This window comes from Monodelphis domestica, chromosome 2, assembly GCF_027887165.1.
Source record: "Monodelphis domestica isolate mMonDom1 chromosome 2, mMonDom1.pri, whole genome shotgun sequence".
NCBI classification, from domain to species: Eukaryota; Metazoa; Chordata; class Mammalia; order Didelphimorphia; family Didelphidae; genus Monodelphis; species Monodelphis domestica.
The window spans coordinates 112,267,206-112,291,455 of record NC_077228.1 but is presented as its reverse complement, the minus strand read 5'-3'; the positions used below and the strand labels follow the sequence as shown (position 1 = coordinate 112,291,455).

The 24,250-nt window shown below is 37.5% G+C and overlaps 1 long non-coding RNA gene across 1 annotated transcript in view; it reads left to right on the top strand.

Annotated features, from left to right (window-relative positions):
* The first annotated feature begins 1,885 nt into the window (after window positions 1-1,885).
* The window catches only part of LOC130457129 (uncharacterized), a 34,191-nt gene continuing 11,826 nt past the window's right edge, over window positions 1,886-24,250 (top strand). Inside the window, exon 1 of the long non-coding RNA XR_008916186.1 lies at window positions 1,886-2,112. This is a non-coding gene — a long non-coding RNA (uncharacterized LOC130457129). The remainder of the gene's footprint in view (window positions 2,113-24,250) is intronic.

The window sequence follows — 24,250 nt, the reverse complement described above, 5'->3', positions numbered from 1 at the left end:
GAAGGAGAGATGGGGCAATATGGGCCAAGCAAGTCAAACCATCACCACCACCTTGACCATCATCTCTAAACTATTTCATAGGAAATAGCCTATTGCCCTCAACCCTGAGGAAAGCGACATTTTAAATAATAACATTAAAGAAAATGCATTAACATCTGATTTAGGGGCAATTGGGTGGCTAAATAGATAGGGAGCCAGACCTAGAAACCAGAGGTCTTGGGTTCAAAGCTGGCTTCAGACACGTCTTGGCTGTGTGACCCTAGGCAAGTCACTTAACCCCCATTGACTAATACTTAGGTAGAGTTGATTCTAAGATAAAATGCAAGGGTTTAAAAAAATCTGTCTTTTTATTGCACTTTAAGAATTATGTGACTTTTCTAAAATCTTCCTTATGTGTTGTGAGTCCCATTAAAATGTAAACTCATTGAAAGCAGGGGCTCTCTTATTTTTCTATCTCTAGTCCCAGTGCTTTTCACAAAGTAAGTATTTAATAAATGCTTTATTCATTCATTATTTTTGAAACGTCTTTCACCTTAGAATCAATACTAAGAATTGGTTCCAAGGCAGAAGAATGGTAAGGTCTAGGTAATTGGAGCTAAGTGACTTGTCACACAGCTAGGAAGTGTCTTATTTCTTATTAGAATCCATGGCTTCCCTTCTCCAGGCCTGGCTCTCTTTCTACCAAGCCATCTAGTTGTCCCTATTCATTCATTCTTACAATAGTCCAGGCAAGTGAAGATTAGAGCTTGAACATGAGTAGAGAAAGGGGCCCAAATGTAAAAGCCATAGTAGAAGAATTGATGGGCTTTGTTAATTAAGATATGGAGAATGAAGGAGAGAAGAATCAAAGAAGATTCCAATGTTTTAAAACTGAGTTTGTGGATAGACGATGATCCCTTAAGTAGACATAGAAAAGATTGGAGAAGAGGCAGATTATAGGGAAAGATGATGAGTTGAATTTTGGATATTTTTGAAGTTCAAAATGGAAACACCTAGGTGGGGATATGAAATTAAATGGAGATCAGGGAAAAATTAAGGCTAGATATATAGGAGTAACCAGGTGACACCTTCTAGCTGTGGGACCCTGGGCAAGTCACTTCACTCCCAATTGTTTAGCCTTTACCACTCTTTTGCCTTGGAACCAATACTTAGAATTGATTTTAAGGCAAAAGGTAAAGATTAAAAAAAAGACTAGGCGAAAGGGGCAGAACCAGGAAAACATTATACACAGAGACTGATACATTGTGGTACAATCGAAGGTGATGGACTTCTCCATTAGTATCAATGCAATTTCCCTGAACAATCTGCAGGGATCTAAAAAAAAAATACTACCCACAAGCAGAGGATAAACTGTGGGAGTAAAAACACCAATGAAAAGCAACTGCTAGACTACAGGGTTGGAGGAGATAAGACTGAGGAGAGACTCTAAATAAACACTATAATGCAAATATCAACAACAGGGAAATGGGTTTGAGTCAAGAACACATGTGATAACCAGTGGAATCATGCGTTGGCTATGGGAGAGGGAAAGGGGGGGGGGAGGGGAGGAAAAGAAAATGATCTTTGTTTCCAGTGAATAATGTATGAAAATGACCAAATAAAATAATGTTGTTTAAATAAAAAAAATTCTTGACATTCAAAAAAAAAATAAAATATGGTGGTCCAGGCCACTGACTGATAAAAAAAAAAAAAAGACTAGGCATATAGATTTGATAGTCCATTGTACAGAAAAGGATCCAAGGGGTGTAGTTAAGCAAAAGAGACAATAGAGAATAGTAAACACAATACAAATCCTTGTGGGAACACCCACATTAGGAAGAGGAAGATCCCAACCAACAAAGGAAGTCTCTTTTCCTTTCAAGCAATCTTATGAGAAGGAGAACAAGCAGCTGAAACCAATTTCATCATACACACTTACTGCTGCTCTTCTACCTTGGAAATGATGCTCAGTATTGAATCTAAGAAGCTAAGAGGGAAGGAAGGAAAGGAGGAAGAAGAGGAGAAAGCAAAAGAGAAGCTGGTGTCATGATAATCAAGAGAATAATTGATAGGGGGAAGACAGCATTATCAAAAGTTGCAGAGATGTCAAGCAGGTCAAGGACTGAGAAAAAGGTATGAGATTTTTATTTAAGAGATCAATAGCAATCTTTTTTTAAAATTTCATTTTTATTGTCATGCAAAACATTTCCATGTTGGTCACTGTTGTAAGAGCACACTCATACATACCAAACCCCCCAAATTAAACCATAAGTACACTGATGTGAAAGACTGCTCCAACAGTTCTTTCTCTGGAGGTAGAGAGCATTCCCTGTCATAAGTCTTCCAGGTTTGTTCCAGATCACTGCTTTGCTGAGAGCAGACAAGTTTTCGCAGATAATCATCATCCAATATTGCTGTTATTGTGTATAATGTTCTCCCTGTTCTGCTTATTTCAAATCACCAGTTCCTGCAGATCTTTCCAGCTTTTTCTGAAATCATCCTGCTTATCATTTCTTATAGCACAATAGTATTCCATCACCAACATATAGCACAATTTGTCTAGCCATTCCCCACTTGTTGGACATCCCCTCAATTTCCAGTTCTTTGCCACCACAAAAAGAGCTGCTATAAATATTTTTGTACAAGTAGGCCCTTTCCCCCTTTTTGTGATCTCTTTGGGATACAGATCTGGCAGTGGTGTTACAAGATCAAAGGGTTTGTACAGTTTTATTGCCCTTTGGGTATATTACTAATAATTTTTGACAGAACTATTTCAGTGGAATAGTGGCATGAGAAGCCAAATTGCAAGGGATTGAGGAGTGAATGAGGAAGTTAATGAAAGGAGACATCTTCTAATAGTTTATTAGTGAAATGGAGGAGAAATATAGAATGATAAATTAAGGTTCAAAGGAAAGTGGTTTTTTTCATTCATTTTTTGTTTTAGTTTTTTTTTTAAGGGTAGGAGAGACTTGTCTATAGGCAGTAGGAAAAGGAACCTAAACAAGAGACTTAGAAGGAGAGTGAGTGAATAAAAGAAAAGATACTTATCAAGTGTTTATTCTGAGCCTAGTACTGTGCTAAATGCTGGGGTTACAAATACAAATGAGAGAGAAGGAATATTCAATGGGACAACTTTCTGAAGGTTACAGGAAAGCATAGGATCAAAGGCACAAGTAGAGGGGTTAGCCTCAGAAAGAAGTGCCATTTTATCCTCTGAGACTGGACAAAAAGAGAGAGAGAGAATGAGTAGATATGTAGAAGGTTTCAAGATATGGAATAAGAAGTTAGTTTATGAAGGGTGATACCTATTTTCTCATTAAATAGATGTCTTCATCTAACTAAGAGAAAGTATGTTGGAGGTGTCTTTGTGGACTGAGAAGAGAGGAGATTGTTTTGAAGACCTACCTTTTGGAGTAACAGCCAATCATGGAAAAATAAATGGATTGTTATCAATTAATGAAGATAAAATTAAGAATAGGCAATATGGATTTGTAGGATGTCTAATTGCCCTGATTTTATGATTTTTTTTCTAGTGGCATTTAGCAACTTGGAACTAGAAATGGAGAAGACTGATGTTGGGAGTGAAGGTATCACCCTGGGTGGAACACTGGCAGACATGGTTGACAGAAGGTCAAAGAAACTAGTGATTCAAGGGTAGAGAACAATACCTTGTTGAACTGGTTAACTATAGGACCCAGACTATGGAAGAAGGAAAGTGAGGATGAAACAAGGGTGATGGACTTGGAGTGATGAAGGAACTAGTGATGACTAAGTCTTAGTCAGGATGAAGAACAAATTTAGAAGTGGGACAGTGGAAGTGGTGGAAGGACAAAGAAGACTGATCAGAGAGTTCAAGGCCATGAAGATGGAGCAAACTGGGGTGATGGTGCATTGTCACTTGTGACCCCCCCCCCCACCCCCTGAAAGTGGCTGAGGTCGAGTGGAGATAGAGGTCATTGTCATTGAGGAAGCTGTTGAGCATGGAGGCTGGAGTGTTCAAAGGAATAACTTCAAGGAAAGTCCTCAAATGTGAGGCTAGAGACTTTGGGCATAGAAAGAATTAAGCTGGGTATCACATTCTCTGAGAAAGGAAGGGCATTGGTCAAGGAGACTAATAGATGACAATCCCAAAGATCTTGACAAAATGATATAAATGAAATGAACTTTAAGGGAGGAGAGACTGTTGAATGATGGTAGTAAGGGACAGTTCAATGAATGGCACTGAGAAACAAGGAGTGTGTTCATCTTTTCTTCTAGCCTTAAGAGAAAGGATAGCCAGTCCTGCAAGGAGTGAGGAGAACTCTAGGGATAGTCAGGTTTTTTTACTGACTAGGAGACAGAAAGAATGTTGGAAGAAGAGACTGGAGATGAAAAGGAATTTGTTACTAATAAGCAGGGATACAGAGGCAGAGTGGAAAGGGAAGGTAGAGAAGGATAGGACTAGGTAGAGTTAAAGTTCATCTGGAGGGGAATGAAAGTTCAGGAGGAGTTAGCACAGTTAAAGGACTTGATCTTGGCATATGGAGACTGAATTGGGGGATTAGGGAAACAGGAGGCAGGAATTTGCTAGGAATGGGCAAATTCCCCAAAAAAGAAGAGGCTTAGAGATGAAATTGGTCCCAGAATTAGAATTCTGTAGATGACCAAAACTAAGGGTTGAAAGTTCAATTGTAAAAGAGAACTTTTAAAAAAATTCTTACCATCCATCTTAGAATCAATACTATGTATTGGTTCTTAGACAGAGGAGTGGTTAGGGTTAGGCAGTAGGGTTTAAATGATTTGTCCAGAATTACATAGTTGGAGGGGTCAAAGCTCAGATTTGAACCCAGAATCTCCTTTTTCAGGTTTTCCTGACTACAAGTCCAGCACTTCTAACCATTTTTTCTGCCAAAAATCTAATTAAAAAAAAAAAACAATAACAAAAAAACAAAGATTCTTGTAAATATTTAACCCTTGATTTCCTTTTTGTCCTTTTGATGATTAATCTTTGTTTTTTCAATCCTAATAACTTTTAAAAACAATAATCCATAAATATGAGAGAATTTCATTAATTACTCAGATTTTTATTTTTTAAATTAATTATTTATTTAAAATATTTTTCCATGGTTACATGATTCATGATTTCTACCCCCCTCTTCCCTCCCCCACAGCTGGCAAGCAATTCCACTGGGTTATACATGTATCATGTTCAAAACCGATTTACATATTATTCATATTTGCAATAGAGTGATCTGTTAACACCAAAACCCCAATCATATCCCCATTGAACCATGTGATTGATCATATATTTTTCTTCTGAATTTCTGTTCCCACAGTTGTTTCTCTGGATGTGGGTAGGTTCTTCCTCATAAGTCTCTCAGAATTGTTCAGGATCACTGCATTGCCACTAATGGAGAAGTCCATTACATTCGATTATACCACAGCGTATCAGTCTCTGTGTACAATGTTCTCCTGCTTCTGCTCCTTTCATTCTTTATCAATTCCTGGAGTTTGTTCGACTCTACCAGCAGCCATGCAATGATCCAGGACAATTCTGAGGATTTATGAGAAAGAACCTATCCATATCCAGAGAAAGAACTGTGGGAGTTAAAACAGAGAAGAAAAACAACTGCTTGATCACATGTGTTGATAAGGATATGATTGGGGATGTAGACTCTGATCACCTTAGTGCAAATATTAATGGTTGGAATTGGATCTTGATCAATGACACAAGTAAAACCCAGTGGAATTGCTCATTGGTCATGGAAGGGGGTGGGAGGAGAGGAGGAAAGAAGGAACATGAATCATGTAACCATGGAAAAATATTCTAAATTAACTAATTAAATAAAAATTTCTCAAGATAAAGAAAGAAATCCTCCATTTCATTGTTCCTTTGAGCACAATAGTATTCCATCACCATCAGATACCACAACTTGTTCAGCCATTCCCCAATTGAAGGGCATCCCCTCATTTTCCTATTTTTTGCCATCACAAAGAATCCAGCTATGAATATTTTTATGCAAGTCTTTTTCCTTATTAGCTCTTTGGGGGTATAAACCCAGCAGTGGTATGACTGGATCGAAGAACAGGTGATCTTTTAAAGTCCTTTGGTCATAGTTCCAAATTGCCCTCCAGAATGGTTGGATTAATTCACGACTTCACCAGCAGTGTCCCAATTCACATTTTTCTTAATAATAGTGCTTATTTTCTTTTTTTTTAATCTTTCTTTTCTTTGTAATGTTTGCTAATTAACTGTTCTCCTCATTTCTATTGTTTTTGAGGAGGGAGTGAGTTTTTCAGTAATTTTTCAGTCATGTCTGATTCTTCAGTACCACATCTGAAGTCTTCGTAACAAAAATACTGGAGTGGTTTGACATTTTTTTAGCTCATTTTGTAGATGAAGAAACTAAGGCAAATAGGGTTAAGTGACTTTCTCAGAGTCACATAGTAAGTTTCCAATATCATATTTGAACTCAGGAAGATGAGAGTTTAGTCCCTCTATCTCCTGTGTGACCTAGATAAGGACAGGAAAGCCCATTTTTTTTTCCATTGGCAATTGATTGAATTTTGCAGTATATGCTATTTTGGGTTGCAATTTAAATTCCTTTGCTTTTTGGAATAGTCTATTCCATTCTTTTTTTTAAACATCATGTTGTGAAATAATCTTGAGTCATCCAAATTGACATTCCTTCATAGTCTATGTCCTTTAATATAACTGCTTGCAAAGTACTTTTTATTTGGAATTGAAATTCTGAAATTGAACTACTATATACCTTTGAATTTCAAGCAAATTTTTTTCTAGCCAAAATTTTTTCTCTCCAAAGAAAGGGGAGAAAGCAGAGACCAGAGCCTCAGCAGCAGCCTCCTTACTCTAGGCAGGCCAAAAAAACAAAACAAAACAAAACAAAACAACCACATCCCAGCATGGGATCCACCCATTTATGTATAAACCTATGCCAGGATGAAAGAAAAGGGAACCCTGGGAGGAATAGGGAATGCTGGGAGATGTCTCCATGGGTCAACTTTTTAAAAACTCACATATGACCTGTGAATTTATTCAGACACCCCTTTGTTTTCTGTATTTCAAAGTCCCGGTTTTCTTGAATTTTTCCCTACAGTGTGATATTCAAGTTTTTAATTTTTGTGTGTGTTCCTCTGGGACATTTATGATCTTATTTCTCAACATCTCCAATACCAATGGTTTTGATTTATCTAGAATTTTTCAGCCTTTTTGTCTTGTATTGTGCTGTATGTGTATATTTGTGTATTTGTATGTGTGTGAGTATGTGTGCATGTGTTTGTGTATGTAGAGACCCTGCTGGCTCCCAGTTGAGAGTCAATTTTGTGATAACAAACCTGACCCCAGCTAGAATTATTGTAATGGAATACTATTGTGCTATAAGAGATGACAGGCAAGCTGATTTCAGGAAAAAAAAAATGGAAAGACTTACATGAACTGATACAAAGTGAAGAAAGCAGAAACAGAAGAACATTGTATACACTAATGAGAATATTGTATGACGAACAATTGTGAATGACCTAGCTATTCTCAGCATTTCGGGGATCCAAGACAATCCCAAAGACTCATGATGAAGAATGTAGTCCACCTCCAGAGAAAGAACTGAAGGTGTCTGAATGCAGACTAAAACCTACTATATTTCACTTTCTTTCTCCTTTTTTTTTTTTGAAATCTCTTCCAAAAATCATTGCTATGGGAGAAAATGTGGTATGTGATTCTACATGCAAAATCTGAATCAGGTTGCTTATTGTGTCAAAGAGAGGGAAGGGTAGGAGGGAGAGAGAGAGAATCCTCATGGCTGGACAACACTGATGCTTTTTTTCCCCTCCTGTAAAGTGTGTGTGTGTTCCCATGGATAATTGGGAAATTGGGGGAGGGGGTTGGGCAGGACCCTCCACAATCAAATCCTGAGACACAAGCCTTAAAGTTGCTTACACAGTCTATCTCCTGTTTAGATGGGCTGAGGTAAGGACCACAAGGTGAGCTTTAAATATTTAAACTCCCTAATGCTTTTTCCTGAGGCTTTTTACCATGGGTAGTCTTTCTTCTTATCTTACAGATTCAGCTCTGATTACTCTAGTCAGCACATATTTCCTTCTTTTGAGGTTTTTAAGAGGGAGAGATTTGTCAAAAACAAATACCTGGCCATCATACCAGTCATTTCATTGCCAATATGTACATAATGCTTTTAAGTTTGGGAAAGCACTTTATAAACATATCTCCTTTGATTCTCAAGACAACCCTGGGGAGCATGTGTTATGATTATTTGGCAGATAAGGACAAGATTAAGTGACTTGCCCAGAGTCACACAGTTAGTTAGTGAGAGAGACAGGATCTGATTTCCATTCTTCCTGATACTAAGTCCAATTCTCATCATTATCATCCCATTGCCCCTGTAAAGAAGAGTGTGTCAAGAAGGAAGAGGTATTATTAAATGTAATGAAGTGGTCAAGGAGGATGAGTGCTGAGAGAAGGCCAACTAGGCTTGGTAATTTGGAGTAACTTTCTCTCTGGGAAACCTTATCCCTACTATGCTTAAGGAGAACTATTTCTCTAGCACAATGGGGACAGAAGCTACATTGTAAAACACTTATTTAAGAGTTTAGACCCAACAACACTTCTTTTAGATCTAATTCCCAAAATCAGGGAAAAGGGAAAAGAACATATATGTTCCAAAATATTTACAACACCCTTCTTTGTTGTGACAAAGAACTGGAAATTAAGGGGATGCCCATCAATTGAAGAATGGTTAGACAAGTTGTGACATAGGATGGTGATGGAATACTGCTACATCAGAGGTGATAAACAGATTAATTTTTTTAAAAACATAGAAAGACCTATATGAAATTATGAAAATCAAAACAAATGGAGCATAAATACAGATAAAGAATAACTTAATATTTGAAGAATAACTCATTAATGCTAACCTTCAGGGAAAGAACTGATAAATAGAAATGCAAAATATATTTTATATATATAGTCAACTGATACCTTCCCTAGTTCAGAGAGGAGAGGGAGGGAAGGAGGAAGGGAAATACTGAGAAATTTTTTATGTAACCAACAAATAATTTAATTTTTAAGAAAGAGTTTAGTGGTTATGAGCAGTTAGCTCACTAATGTTTATTTAGCACCTTGCTCTGTGGCAGGCACCTTAAGGATTCAAGGAAAGGCAAAATGAAACAAAAGCAAAATCATTCCTGCACTTTAGAAACTACAAGGCCATGAGGAGATGCCTATCAATGGGAATGTCTGAACAAATTGTGGTATCTGATTGTGATGAAATATTACTACATGCAGTTATTAGGCTTAAATCATGATTGATTGAGTAAAAATCAATTATCTTAATTAACTCACAGTAGAAAGACCTTCATTACCTGATGCAAAGTGAAATAAGCAGAACCAGAAGAACTTTGTACACAGTACCAATGGACCAATGGTCCAAATGGTCCTGGATTTCGTTTTTATTTCCTTAAAGGAAATACAGGGGACAATAGGTAGCACAACAGATAGAGTGCCAGGTGTGGAATCTGGAGGACCTAGATTAAAATCTGGCCTCAGACAATTCCTAGTTGGGTGACCCTGGGCAAGTCAGTTAACCCCAATTGCCTAGCCCTTATTGCTCTTCTGCCTTGGAACCCATACTTAGTATTAATTTTAAGATAGAAGATAATGGTTTTTTTTTTAAAGGAAATGCAGGTCCTTCTCTCTGTGCCCCAGAAATTGCTTTTCTTCATATATGTGTTCTTCTCTGTATCTCTAAAATTGTCTTTGTCTTATGTGTCTCTGTGTCTATCTTCTATTTCTGTATTCTTCCCTATTTGCTATTGTTTGCATATCCAACTAGCCCTCTTGAGCTAAGTTTTACTACTTACATTTTTCTCTTTTCCTCAACCCATTTTCTTGGCTTCTATGGATACCAAGTAGCATCCTTTAACATTTTTCTGGAAGACTATCGTTGCTTTAATATCAAGCTCCTGCCTTAAAGTTCTTCCTCCCTCCCTCCCTCCCTCCCTCTCTCTTTCTCTTTCTCTCTTTCTCTCTTTCTCTCTTTCTTTCTTTTTCCTTCCTTCTTTCTTTCTTTCTTTCTTTCTTTTTTCTTTCTTTCTTTCTTTCTTTCTTTTTCCTTCTTTCTTTCTTTTTCCTTCTTTCTTTCTCTCTTCCTTCCTCCCTCTCTCCCTCTCTCTTCCTTCCTCCCTCTCTCCCTCTCTTTCCTTCTTCCTTCCTTCCTTCCTTCCTTCCTTCCTTCCTTCCTTCCTTCCTTCCTTCCTTCCTTCCTTCCTTCCTTCCTTCCTTCCTTCCTTCCTTCCTTCCTTCCTTCCTTCCTTCCCTTACCTCTTAGGATCAATGCTACATATTGATTCCAAAGCAGAAGAAGAATAAGGATTAGGCATTTGGGTTAAATGACTTGCCCAGGGCCACACAACTAGGATGTTGTCTTGAGGCCAAATTTGAACCCAGGACCTTCCCTCTCCAGGCCTGGCTCTCCATCTACTGAGCTACTTAGCTGTTTGATACTAAATTAACTCTGCCTCATTTCCTCTGATACTTTTGTTTGCTTTCTATGAATACAGGAACTAATCCCTAAAGTTCTTCCACTTGTAGATAGAGATAAACTGGACCTCCTGTCTAGAGTGGGAAATGAATGACTCATTAGTAGACATTGGTAGACTGAAGAGTTAGGTGAGATAACTTCCTTGGCTCTTTGGTTTTGGGTTTTCCCTCCTCTAAACTAGCTTTCTTGGCTCATATAGGAACTAGAGTCAGAGGGGAACCTAAGAGATTTTCTATCTCACTTCCTCCTTTTATAGGGGAAGATGTTTGATCTCTTGCTCAATCTATCTTCTTGATTGTCCTCATCCTGCTTCTGAGATGCTGTCAAATCTTTTGGCTGAGTCCTTTGCCTTGTGTCTAGATTTCACTCCTTACTTCACCCAGGAATAATCTGTTAGTGAACCCAAGACTTCACTGGTTGCAACTACTTGTCTTGTATTTTTGGTCTTCCTAAACCTATACTGGAATTGAGGCACTATGATTTTTTCTTTTGCAATGTCCTTTCCGCTCCACTTCCACTTCTAGCAAGATGGTTAGGCAGTACAGTGGATTGGCGTGCTGGTTCTGGAGTCAGGAAGATCTAAATTTAAATCCTGTCTCAGACACTAGCAACAAACCCAAAGATCCCAGCTTTTGGGATAAGATCTCACTATTTGACAAAAACTGCTGGGAAAATTAGAAAATAGTATGACAAGAATTAGGTTTAGATCAGTATCTCATATCCTATACCAAGAGAAGTTCAAAATGGGTCTATGATTTAAACATAAAGAGCAATATTATAAGTAAATTGGGTGAATGTGGAATAGTACACCTGTCAGATCTACGGGGAAGGAAAGAATTTAGGACCAAGCAAAAAACAGAGAACATTAGAAATTGTAAAATGAATAATTTTTATTATTGATATTCATATTGATTAAAAGGGTTTTTGTACATTTCTGTACACACAAAACCAATGCAACCAAATTTAGAAGGGAAGCAACAAACTGGGAAAAAATTTTGTAACAAAATTCTCTGACAAAGATGTAATTTCTCAAATATACAAAGAAATTTATAAGAAATCAAATCATTCCCCAATTCATAAATGGTCAAGTGATATGAATAGGCAGTTTTCAGATGAAGAAATCAAAACTATGAGATGCTTTGTAGCTGTGTGACCCTGAGAAGTCCCTTAACCTCAGGCTGTCTATTTCCTCATCTGTAAAATGAGACAATAATATTAGTATCTGCCTCTATGTGATTGTTGTGAGGATCAAATTAGATAACATTAGCAAAGTCCTTTAAGAATTAGATAAATAATGTAAAATAGAAAAATAAATACTGGGAAGCAATTATCTGAGCCAAACTGGCATTTTATTAAAGGAGTTATAAATTACAAAATGTCAAGGATCAGGCTTGTCCCAGCTCAGACAAAGAACCAGAGCTCATTTATCAGCTGGTTTATGTAGACTCAGATTACACCAAGCTCTTCACCCCCACAAAAATGGGATGATTTTCTGACGATTTCTTCTCAGAATGGGCAACCAAAGTTTACATCTTTTAGAAGGTCTCCTTCAAGAAGGTCAGATCTTTTTCTAATTTCTATTCTATTCATTCATTCCACATATGGTAAAAATAAACATGGCCAAGGTCACTGTAGCTTCAAAGCCAACTGAAATATCATATCTGGGTATATTCTAGGATGCTGGAGACATGCGCAAAACTCCTCTCAGCGAGGATGTTTTTGCAAGGCACTTGAGATTTTCTTTGTTATTTTATTCACAATATGATTATCACTTACTGATTCTCATGCATAATTATTCAATCAATTAATAATTGGGGTTATTCTTTACAATCACTAAAATTACCTAATGGGATTATAGGCAGAGAATAGAGAATTATAAAGAGGCATGAAACAGTGAATGGAAACTGAAGTTGCTTAAATAGATCATCTTTTACTATACTAGCTATTATTTTTGTCACACTAATCCAGGCACTTATCACTTTATGCCCAGACTAATACAATAATCTCTTGACTGGCATTCTAGCCTCTAGTTTCTTTCTTTTCTATCATCCTCTTTATTGCTTCCATGGTAACCTTGCTTATACATCACTTTCACTGTTATTCCCTTTTAAAGAACTTCCAAAAGTCATCTATCATTTTATATATTAAAATCAAGTTTAAACTCCTTGCCCTTGCTTTCAAGATCCCCCCCACAATTTGCCCCCCCCCACCTTAGTCATAACAGCTAGCATTTATATCGTGCTTTGAGATGTGCAGAGCACTTTATATATGTTATATATATATAGGCCATCTCCTTCTATTATTATCATTCCCACTTTATGGATGAGGAAACTGAGGTAGGAAGAGAGCAAGTGACTTAACCAGTCATATAACTTGACCGAGGCTGAACTTTAACTCAAGTTTTATGGACCCCAAGTCCAATAATCTAACCTCTATGCCACAAAACCTTCAAATTTTATCACTACAATCTAATACACTTCCCTTTTCCCCTGTTGGGCTGTTCAAACTTTTCAATATCCACCCCATTGCTCATTCTTGCCTCTAATATTTACTTGTATTGCTATTCTACTGGGAGATGTCTTCTGTTTTCCTCTCCTAATTTCCTCTTCTAATCCTTCAAGGCTCAAATCAAGTCCCCAAATGCTACACTTAGCTCTTTGAATTCTTTGAATTCCTATGTCAATTTATTGTCTTATTCACGCCAACACTTGATTTATACAGAGAGATTTTTCTTGTCATAAAATTATTTTATATGTTTGCATCTTTAACTAGACTATAAGGTTTAGAGGGCAGTAACTATGTCTTAATTTTCTTTATATCTTCTATAGTACCCAACATGCAGCACAGTGCTGGGAACACAGTGAGTACTCACTCAGTAAACACATGCAGAGCTGGAATGGTCTTCAGAGGCCATCTAATTCAATCTCTTCTGTAGATAAGAGAACAGAAAGCATAGAGAGGGGCAGTAATTTGGCAACAGTTACATGGACAATAAAGGGCAGTTCTGAAATTCTAGTCCAGGTCTTCTGACTTCAAATTCCCTACTTTCCATTATGTTCCTGAACAAAGTCAGCCTTGAATTGAAATTGAGCTGGAGAGACCATGATGTATAAAACAATTCAAAGTTATCATCAGATTATTAGAGAAATCTACTAGCAATGCAAAGATCCAGAACAATACTGAGGGACTTACGATAAAGAACAGTATCCACATCCAGAGAAAGAACTGTGGGAGTAGAAACACAGAAGAAAAACAACTGCTCGATCACATGGTTCGATGGGGATATGATTGGGGATGTAGACTCTAAATGATCACCCTAGTGCAAATATCAATAATATGGAAAAACCCCAGTGGAATTGCGTGTCAGTTATGAGAGAGGATTGAGGGGAGGGGAGAGAAAGAACATGAATCTTGTAACCATGGAAAAATATTCTAAATTAACTAATTAAATAAAATTTAAAAAAAGATTATTAGAAGGAAATTTATATATCATCTATTACAACTCCCTCATTTTACAGATAAGGGAAACAGAGGCTGAGAATAGGTAAGGGATTTGTCCAAGTACACATGGATGGTAAGTAAGGGATTTTATTCTAGGTCTTTTGATTCTTTCTAAATTCCATGCTTTTACTTCTTTGTCATGGCCTGAACATCTGACAAATTAGGGCCAAAGCATGACTTCTAGGAAGGTTATCCTGAGAGACTGGGGATGAGATTCTTACTTTCTGGGGTCACATTAGGGCCTCACACAATCCATTCTCATACAGTTGTTAAATCTGGATTTGGGTGGAGTTGGGAAAAGAAAAAAAAAAAACCTCAACCACCACCCTTCTTGTGTGACTGTCTAAGCCCCAAACTGGTCTAAACTTGTCAGGTCAGAGCATAGCAATAATTCCAACCTGGCCTAGCTCTGAGAGCAGTCAGCCCAGCCCACATTCCTGGGGTGGCAGTCACTCTGAGCATTGTTCTTGGGAGGGAAGGGGAAAAAAAAGAGAAAGAAAAAATGAGAGAGCAGTCTTTCTCTGCCTCATCACTCTATATTGCCAGCCACTTAGTGTCCTTTCTTGTATGACCATTTGTCATTATGCCCTTCTTTTTTCTGACTCTCAATAGGATTTGCCAGTGTATTAGAGGCATGAGCTAAGGACTAGAATGAGCAGTTCTGGGAATGGAGGTGAGGAAAGGTGACAGGCAACATGGAATCATCAGCATTGGAATTCCAAGTCTATCCATTTTAGACTCAGATGGCCAAGCTTGGTGATGTACCCAGATTTCCATCAACCAAGCAGAGGCCAAAGGATGTTTATTCTGGAGAAACAAACACTTTGGAAAGCCATGACAACAGCCTCCAAATATCTGAAGGGCTATCATGTGGAAAAGGGAAGAGATTTGCTTTTCTTGGCATCACAGGGCAGAACTAGGACCAGTGGATGGAAAATGCAAAGAGGCAGATTTAAGTTCTGTTCAAAGACAAATTTCCTAACAATCACAGCTGAAATGGGCTACCTCTAATGGTAGTTGGGTCCTCCATCACCAAAGGCTGGTTGACCTCTGTAATAGATAATATTGGAGTGGGTATATTTTGCCTACCCTCCTCCCTCTATACCTCCCTTCCTCCCTCTTTCCAGCCTCCCTTCCTCCCCTCTTCTTCCCTTCAGCTTTCCCTTCCCCTGTTCTTTTTTTGGTTTCTAAATCAGTCAGGGTGAGTTAATGATGTTTCAAATGATATAGCCTTTATCTTCTTTTATCTCAAGTAAGGGGTTTATTTGGGGAGGACAGGAAAGGGTAGAGAATGGAGGTAAGAGGGTTGGAGGTTTACCTATTATCTACAGTGAGCCTTAGGTTGGAGGATATTGAGAGAAATGGCAATTCAGTCACTACCATGAAATAGAGCAAGTCAGAGAGATATATGGACTATTGTCCTTCTTCTTCTGCCTTCAAATCAGCCAGGCCACCTCCAGCTTGATTATCCCAAGTCCCAGAGATAAACCCAGCTTCTTCCTTCAAAATCACCACCATCAGCCAAGAAGCCCAGAAATCCAGTCAGCAATTGGCTCTTGCCTTCAGCTGTTTCCTGGTTACATTCCAAATGGAATCTTCCTTTGATTGACAGCTGATTAACCTCCAGCCATTGCTTCTTGTCTTGCTGCATGTTTTCCCTCTGGTTTTTGCATGCTTTCCCAATTTCTCTTTCATACCTCAAGTAAGGGGCTGCATGGCATAGTGGTTAGAATTCTGAACTTTGAGTTAGGAAGACCTGCATTTGACTCCTGCTTTAAGAACCTCCTAGTTGTGTGAACCTAAACAGGTCACTTCTGTAGCCTCAGTTTCCTCATCTGTAAAATGAGGTTAGATTTGATCATCCCTAAGATATCTTCCAGCTTGAAGTCTAGAATCCTGTGGCTTTATGTTTAGGGGAAATCCTGTTCAGAAGTGAGGGTGGCCTACTTGGCCCCTAACATCTCTTCCAGTTCTAAGACACTATAACTTTGTGATGCCTTAATTCTGATCTTTATAAGTAAAGCATTGCCCAAAGTATAGCTGATGTAGCAAGTGTGTGGCAGAGATAAAGGAACATGGGAAAAGACTAATCATTCTAAGAATCTTGAAAAATCAGTAGTTTGATATGGGAAGCTATCAGTCAGAGTATGGTAGAACATTGAGTTTTAATTAGCTTTTAACATAGACCTAGACTTTCAGACATATCAAGTCTATTGAGAAGAAATCAGTCCCCAAGACAGGAGGAAACATATAGGGGCCACCAAGAACCCTCAGAGATTCTTTTTTTTTAAAGCCCTTACCTTTCAGGGAAGCTGGGTGGCTCAGTGGATTGAGAACCAGCTGAGAGACAATAGGTCCTGGGTTCAAATCTGACCTCAGATACTTCCCAGCTGTATGACCCTGGGCAAGTCACTTGACCTCCATTGCCTAGCCCTTAATACTCTTCTGCCTTAGAACCAATACACAGTATTGATTCTAAGATGGAAAATGTATACTTAGGTTTTTGAACCCTTGGAATTCATCCCCCAGAAATTCTTCAGTATTTCCCAGAATTCCTCTCCTCTCTCTACCAAGTTGGGTGGTCATGTTTGTATATAGTTCAGGGGGCTCCTCCCTCTCTCTCTTTTCCACATGGGAGGCTGGTGAGCTCTATCTGTTTCTCTAGCCTTTTATTTTCCTTTTGCTTCAAGTTAAATATTAATACATCTTATTAAATGTAATACTTGGAGTATCGGATATTAATTTTTAAAATTTACAAAGCTAAGGGTTTGAAAAAAAAAAGCCCTTCCATCTTAGAAATAATACTCTGTATTGGTTCCAAGGCAGAAGAGCAATAAGGGCTTGGTAATGAGGGTTAAGTGACTTGCCCAGGATCATACAGCTGATAAGTGACTGAGGTCAAATTTGAACCCAGGACCTCCTGACTCTCAGCTTGGTTCTCACTCCACTGAGCCATTTAACTATCTTTACTTTTCCCTCATCACACAACTCATCTTGGCCTAGATGCTGAGGATAAAACCTAATTTTGGAAAAGTCAGGACCATTTGGAGGGAAGCTATGTGGCACAGTGGATGCTGGTCCTGAAGGCAAGGGCATGATGTAGGTTAAGGCTGAGCAGTAAAAAAAAAAATCTAATTTCTTGATTTCATATTGTAAAAGTTATACACACTCACACACACACAATCTTTTAATTGCCAAATCTGGCAGATTTTTCTGGATCAAAAACAAATTCTGCTACTGGATATTTAATGCCCTTTGAAATCTGACTCCAACCCACCTTCAAGCCTTACTTCAGATTACTTTCTTTTGTATGCTCTATTGCTTCTCCAAATTGATCTCATTGTTGTTCTTCATGCTAAACACCATTCTGTTGTTTATTTGATTAGGTATGGGGTGTGCCCAATCTATTTCTCTGTTTTTGTAATCAGTTCCAAATGATTTTAATAATTACTACTCTGTAACGTAGATTGAGACTGTAACTGATCAGCCCCCTTCTTTGCCAGTTTTTTCATTATCATCCTTGAGATTCTTGACCTTTTGTTTCTTCCAGAAGAAATTATATTTAAAGACACTCTATAAGCATCATTAAAACAAAATGACATAAAATTGTAGAAATAAAAGATAGTTAATTTGACTTGTCAATTCTAATTCACTAAATTTTCTACACAGAATTAAATTTTGAATGCAAGTAGAACAGAATTATATGGCAATCAATTTGTCTGGATTCTATTATTGTCAATTTTGTAAAGGGATTAGGAATATATCAAGTTCTATATTTTCCAACTAACAACTACTTTAAAAACTCACTTGGTTTTTTATTTCAAGGTGTTTTCATTTTTAAAAATTATTGACTTTTTTCTAATTCTGGATGCTTTGTCTCAAAATACTTAAAAAGCTTTGCTGGCTCCATACTTTTATTATACAAAACATTTTGTGGTCCAGGCAAATAGTCTCTGATCTTGACTAAATAATGAGCCAATTGGTATTTTACTGCTGATAATACCTAATCTTTTCTTCTTTTCTGGCAGATGATCAAGAAGTCGATTCATTATCCTTTTTGTGAACACATCAAGCAAGGACCCTGCCATTTTCCCTTATACATTTAAATATAACATATACACATGCACATGTATATATAAATACGCATACACATATACATATACATTTTTCATCCTGACTGTATAATGCATCACTTGGTGGATTGTTGCTCATAGCACTTGCAAGAGCCCCTTGTGGGTTGGGGTACTCTCTTGGTAATTTTCCTGGGAAAATCTCTTAAACAAAGTTTAGGAAAAGATACTCAGTGTACAAAGTAGATACTAAGTAAAGAATAGTTCATTTCTCTGTGACAAAAAAAATGCTTATAACAAAAAAGACTCAGAAGTGTGCAGTAACAAATAATTAAAATAGAAAACAATGCTGCATTGTAATTATTACAAGAAATGAAAACAGCTTTGGGATCAAGGAGGATATTTCACTTTCTTTGACCTGCTTGCCAGAGAAACTCAGAAGGTTCAGATCTCCTAGTTAGCCAGGAAATGACAGTGGCTTTCTTAATCTTTTCATCGGTAGCCACCTCCTGGCAAGACTTTTTCTTCTCTGAGAAGTGGTGGAGTCTCAGGTAAGCCCTCTGTCTTGGCAGCAGGCCCTGGCTCAAGAACTCCTGACCTCTGAAACTTCTGAGTTATTGCCATTGTTGGAAATTTCCATTTCTTGGGTTCACTGTTTGGTGACCTGGGTTCAGTGAAAGAAATATTCCAGAAGATTCAGCAGGAGACTTGAGGTCTAGTCTCAATACCACCTGGGCAAACACCTGTTTGTGTTGCTGATATTACTTGTTCCCCATCTCTCTTTCTTCTTCCCTTAATTTTTTTACATTTTTATTGTCCTGCAAAACACGCTTCCCTGTTGGTCATTGTTGTAAGAGCACACTCATATAAAATCAAAACCCCTAAATAAAACCCTAAATACACTGATGTGAAAGATAGTCTTCTTTGATCCGTAGCCATCCTATTGCAACAGTTCTTTCTCTGGGGATGGATACCATTTCCCTCCATAAGTCTTTCAGGGTTGTCCCAGATCACTGCATTGCTGAGAGTAGCCAAGTTTTCACAGTTGATCATCATCCAACATTGCCGTTACTGTGTACCATGTTCTCCTGGTTCTGTGCATTCTGCTATGCATCAGTTCATGCAGATCTTTCGAGATTTTTCGGAAGTCATCTTGCTCATCATGTGTTATAGCCATAGAGCTGTTCTTGCTGCTATGTACATGTAATTGCCATCATTGTTGGTGAGGGGAAGAAGAGAGAGAAATACTCTTTCCCCACCTTGTTGAAATCCTAGGGAGAGGCTTTCTGAATCCTAAATGATGTATTCAAAACAGAGGGCCACCAGAGTTTTTCTACAGCTCTTAAAGTCTACTGAAGAATGGGTTCTTCCTGGATCAATTGTCAGTCATCTTTGACTCCAACCCTTCTAGTCATGGAAGTACAGGACCAATCAGGAGCCAATGGTTGTATATATTCCTTAAAAAGGAACCAGAACACATCTCAGTGGAAGGGGCCAGAGGATGTGCCCAACTCCTTGGGAAGTGCTTCCTTCTAATCACTGATATACTTAACTATATTCCTTACTGAAGAATTCTGTGTTTTATATCTTGCTAAAGGACAGCTAGGTGGCACAGTGGATAGAGTGCCTAGTTAGGAAGACTTGTCTTCATGAGTTCAAATCTGGCCTCAGATACTCACTAGCTGTGTGACCCTGTGCAAGGTCTTTAATACTGTTTGCTTCTGTTTCCTCGTCTGTAAAATGAGTTGGAGAAGGAAATGGCAAACCACTCCAGTACCTATGCTAAGAAAACTCCAAAATGGGGTACATGATAGACATAATTAGGCTGTGACACATTGGCAATAGTATGTCATATGTCTTTCTTTTACCTTGCCAAATTGTTTTATATCATACTTATTATTAAAATTTTTTTAATTAAATGTTTATTTTTAAACTATTTTTTCCAGGGGGCAGCTGGGTAGATCAGTGGATTAAGAGCCAGGCCTAGAGACTGGAGGTCTTAGGTTCAAATCTGACCTTAGACACTTCCTAGCTGTGTGACCCTGGGCAAGTCACTTAGCCCTTATTGCCTACTCTTTGCCACATAATATTGATTCTAAGGCAGAAGGTAAGGGTTTTAAATATATATATGATATATATATATGTATATATAATATTTTCCCATGTTTACATATTTCATTTTCTTTCCCTCCCCTTTTCTCTCCCCCCTCCCAGATCTAAAAAGCACTTCCACTGGGTTATTATCGTAATTTTTAAGGGTCCTATTCCCCCTGATATACCACAGAGTTCTTGAAGGGAGAACTGGATTCTTTCCCACTTTTGTAAAACGAGCACTTAGTACATGCCTGGCATATTTCATAATTTTAAATAATTAAATGGAATAGAATTTCTTCTATGAATTTCCAAAGCATTTAAAGTCTATCCCTTCATCCTGGCACTTCCCTTATCCTGTCTTGCTTTATTACTTAACTTTTCCATGCAAATATATAATGGTTTGCCCAATTAGAGGGAGACCCCATGAAAGTGGGAAACATTTCTTCCATTCCTATAGTGGTCCACTCTAAATCAAATACGTTGAGCAATGAAATAAATAAATAGAGGTATAGATAAGAAAAGATTCTATCTGGGGCAAAGAAAGACTCTTTTAAATATCTGGGGAATTAGAAGGGAAGTTCATACCAGAAAAAGAGAGCTTTTTGAAGAGTCAGTCGAGGGGCTTGGACCAAGCAAAAGATTGAATTTGATCTATTTAAATATTCAGTGAATAAACCAGTAGGAAATTGTCCTAGTTTTCTGAAACCAAAAAGCTTTATATATAGTAAGGAATTAGGAAAATGTTCTCCAAATTGGATTTGTTGAATCTTTTCAAAGGTTTTAAATGGTGTAAACTTCTGACAATGTGGCACCATGGGAAGGGTACTATACTTGACGTCTCAAATGGACTCATTTGGACTCAAATGTCAACTGTGACACTTCTTAGCCAGGAAATCACTTCACCTAAGCATATGTTTCTTCCCAGCAAAATGAGAATAACAACATTTGTGTAATAGAGGGAATTTCTCTCAATGAAGTACCCACAGAATGAAGTCACACTTGATGTTGTTTTTAGTGTATAAACAGGATGTAGCTATGCCTTGATCCCTTCATGAAGAACAAAAGCTTCTCTGATTAGGTCAAGAAGGGCATGGCAAGATTGGCTGAGCAAGTAGTTAGGCACAACAAACCTTCCTTTTAAAAAAGAATAAAGAAAGAAAAAAATTCTCCTTTTGCTGATTACATCTTTATGTTTTTGGATTTTTTTCTTACATTGTGTATAAAAAGGGAAGAAATAGGAAAACAGGTACTTTATTGAATGATTTTTAAGAACTAAAATATATTTTATTTTAAAGAAAATAATGGACCTTTAACTTTACACAGCTAAAGTAGTGATTATATATTTGCTGATTCAGAGGGACTTATGAGAAAGAACGCTATCCACATCCAGAGAAAGAACTGTGGGAGTAGAAATGCAGAAGAAAAGCATATGATTGATCACATGGCTCGATAGGTACATGACTGGGGATGTTGACTTTAAATGATCACTCTATTGCAAATATTAATAATATGGAAATAGGTTTTGAACAATGATACATGTAAAACCCAGTGGAATTGCTTGTTGGCTCCAGGAAGGGAGAGGGAAGAGGGGAGGGAAAGAACATAAATCATGTAACCATGGGAAAAAAATTCTAAATTAATTAATTAAATAAATTTCAAAGAAAAAGTAAAAACATTTGGCAAAAAAATATGTATATATTTGCTGAGCTGACTTGACTCTTAAGAAAATCAAGAATTTTATTTTTTTAATTCAAAGTCTTCTTAATAAAGTATTTTTACTCCATATTTTTTTAAACAATGACTGGGCCCCAGACAAGATTCAGTGTTTGGTAGTTAGAGGCAATTGTGAAGGAGATCAGAAGAGATATTATCTTCTCTATCCCTATATGCCTCATTTATCAGAGATATTGGACCGGTAGGAGACACTGTATACACGAGAGAGCAGAGATTCACACTATAGATGCAGATATGAAGAAAGAGTCATCTCAGAAAGTAAATAACATCAGGTAGTGAAATTCCTTGGAAATTTAGAGTGGGGCTATAGGGAGGAGCAGACCATGAAAACCCAACATTGGGACTCTGAGGATACAGGAGCTTTTCAGGACCTGCAGTACTAGAAGATGCAACTTATCCTTATCACACATGTATCCTATTTGTGTGCCTCACTACTATTATGCTCTAAGTCTGAGTCCACTTCTCCCACAGGTTATGTGTGAATTGTGGGAGAATATGTCCAGGTTTAGGGGAAGAATTTTTTATAACTACTATTCTTATTATAAGTTCCTTTGCTAAAATCTATTTGTATTTATTGGCTGATGGTTAATGGGCATCACACTGATGGGGACACATGAGCCATAATGTGAGGAGTGCCTCCCCACAGGAAGGATACGTCTTTGAACATGAGGTATCAGTTGTTCTTTTGAGGACCACAAGGGCAATTTAGAAGAGTAACTCAGTGGGGATACTATACTTTGATTTCTTGCCTTATAGAGTTTTGAGAAAGCACAAAACTTTAAAGCACAATAGAAATATGAGTTGCTATTATTATTTTAACATCCTTCTTAAGGTCTTTAGAATTTCTGAACTACTGGTGATTTAGGGGGAAAGCACTAGAGTCAGAGTTAGAGTATGACACCTATAATCACCATCACCCCCCAGCTCTGCTTAGTGAAGCCTCTCACTAAGTAACATTTGCTCAGACTGGTTTTCTTGTTCAGATGATAATCAGTTTAGAGGTAGAAGAAATCTTAGAAATCATCTAGTTCAAGGCCCTCATTTTACAGGTAAGGAAACTAAGATTCAGAAAAGATAACTGATTTAGCTGAGATATATTTAATTATATACAGTAGTGAACAGGATTTGAACAAAATGGGGAGGCTGCTCTAATGAAAAGAATGATGGATTGAAGCGTGTGTGTGTGTGTGTGTGTGTGTGTGTGTGTGTGTGTGTGTGTGTGTGTGTGTGAATGTGTGTGTGTGTTCAGCTAGCTAGGTAGTTCAATGGATAGAGAGTCAGGTCTGGAGAAGGGAGGTTCTGGGTTCTAATCTGACCTTAGCAGATACTAGAGATAGATCAGTGTCTCATATCCTATACCAAGATAAGGTCAAAATGGGTATATGATTTAAATATAAAATGATACCAAAAGTAAATTAGGGGAACATAACATAGAATAATTTACCTGGTAGATCTATGGAGAAGGGAAGAATTTGTGGACAAACAAGGGATACAGAGCATTGTAAGATGCAAAATGAATAATTTTGATTATGTTAAAATTTTAAAAGCTCTTGTACAAAATCAAAGTTATCAAGATTAGAAGAGAAACAATGAACTGGGGAAATTTTTTATAGCAAATTTCTCTGATAAAGGTCTCATTTCTCAAATTTATATAGAGAACAAAGTCAAATTTACAAGAACACAAGTCATTTCACAATTGACAAAAGGTCAAAGGGTATGAACAAGCTATTTTCAGTTGAAGAAATCAAAAGTATCCATCCACAATATATGAAAAAATTCATTCTTGATTAGCGAAATGCAAATTAAAATAACTCTGAGATGCCATCTCACATATATCAGATTGGCCAAAATGACAGTAAAGGAAAATAATAAATGTTGGAAGAGATATGATAAAATTGGGACACTGGTGCATTGCTGGTGGAGTTGTGAACAAATCCAACCAATCTGGAGGGCAATTTGCCCAAAGAGTTATAAAACTGTGCATACCCTTTGATCCTATAATGCCACTTCTGGCTCTATATATCAAAGAGATCATAAAAAAGGAGAAAGGACCTACTTGTACAAAAATATTTATAGCAACTCTTTTTGGATGGTAAAGAATTAGAAATTCAGGGGATGTCCATCAATTGGGGAATGGCTGAACAAATGACAGCATATGCCGGTGATGGGACACTATTATGCTATAAGGAACAATGAACAGGATGATTTCAGAAAAAGCTGGAAAGATCTACATAAACTGATGCAGAGTGAAATAAGCAGAGCCAGGAGAACATTGTACAATGTAACAGCAATATTGTACAATGATCAACTGTGAAAGACTTG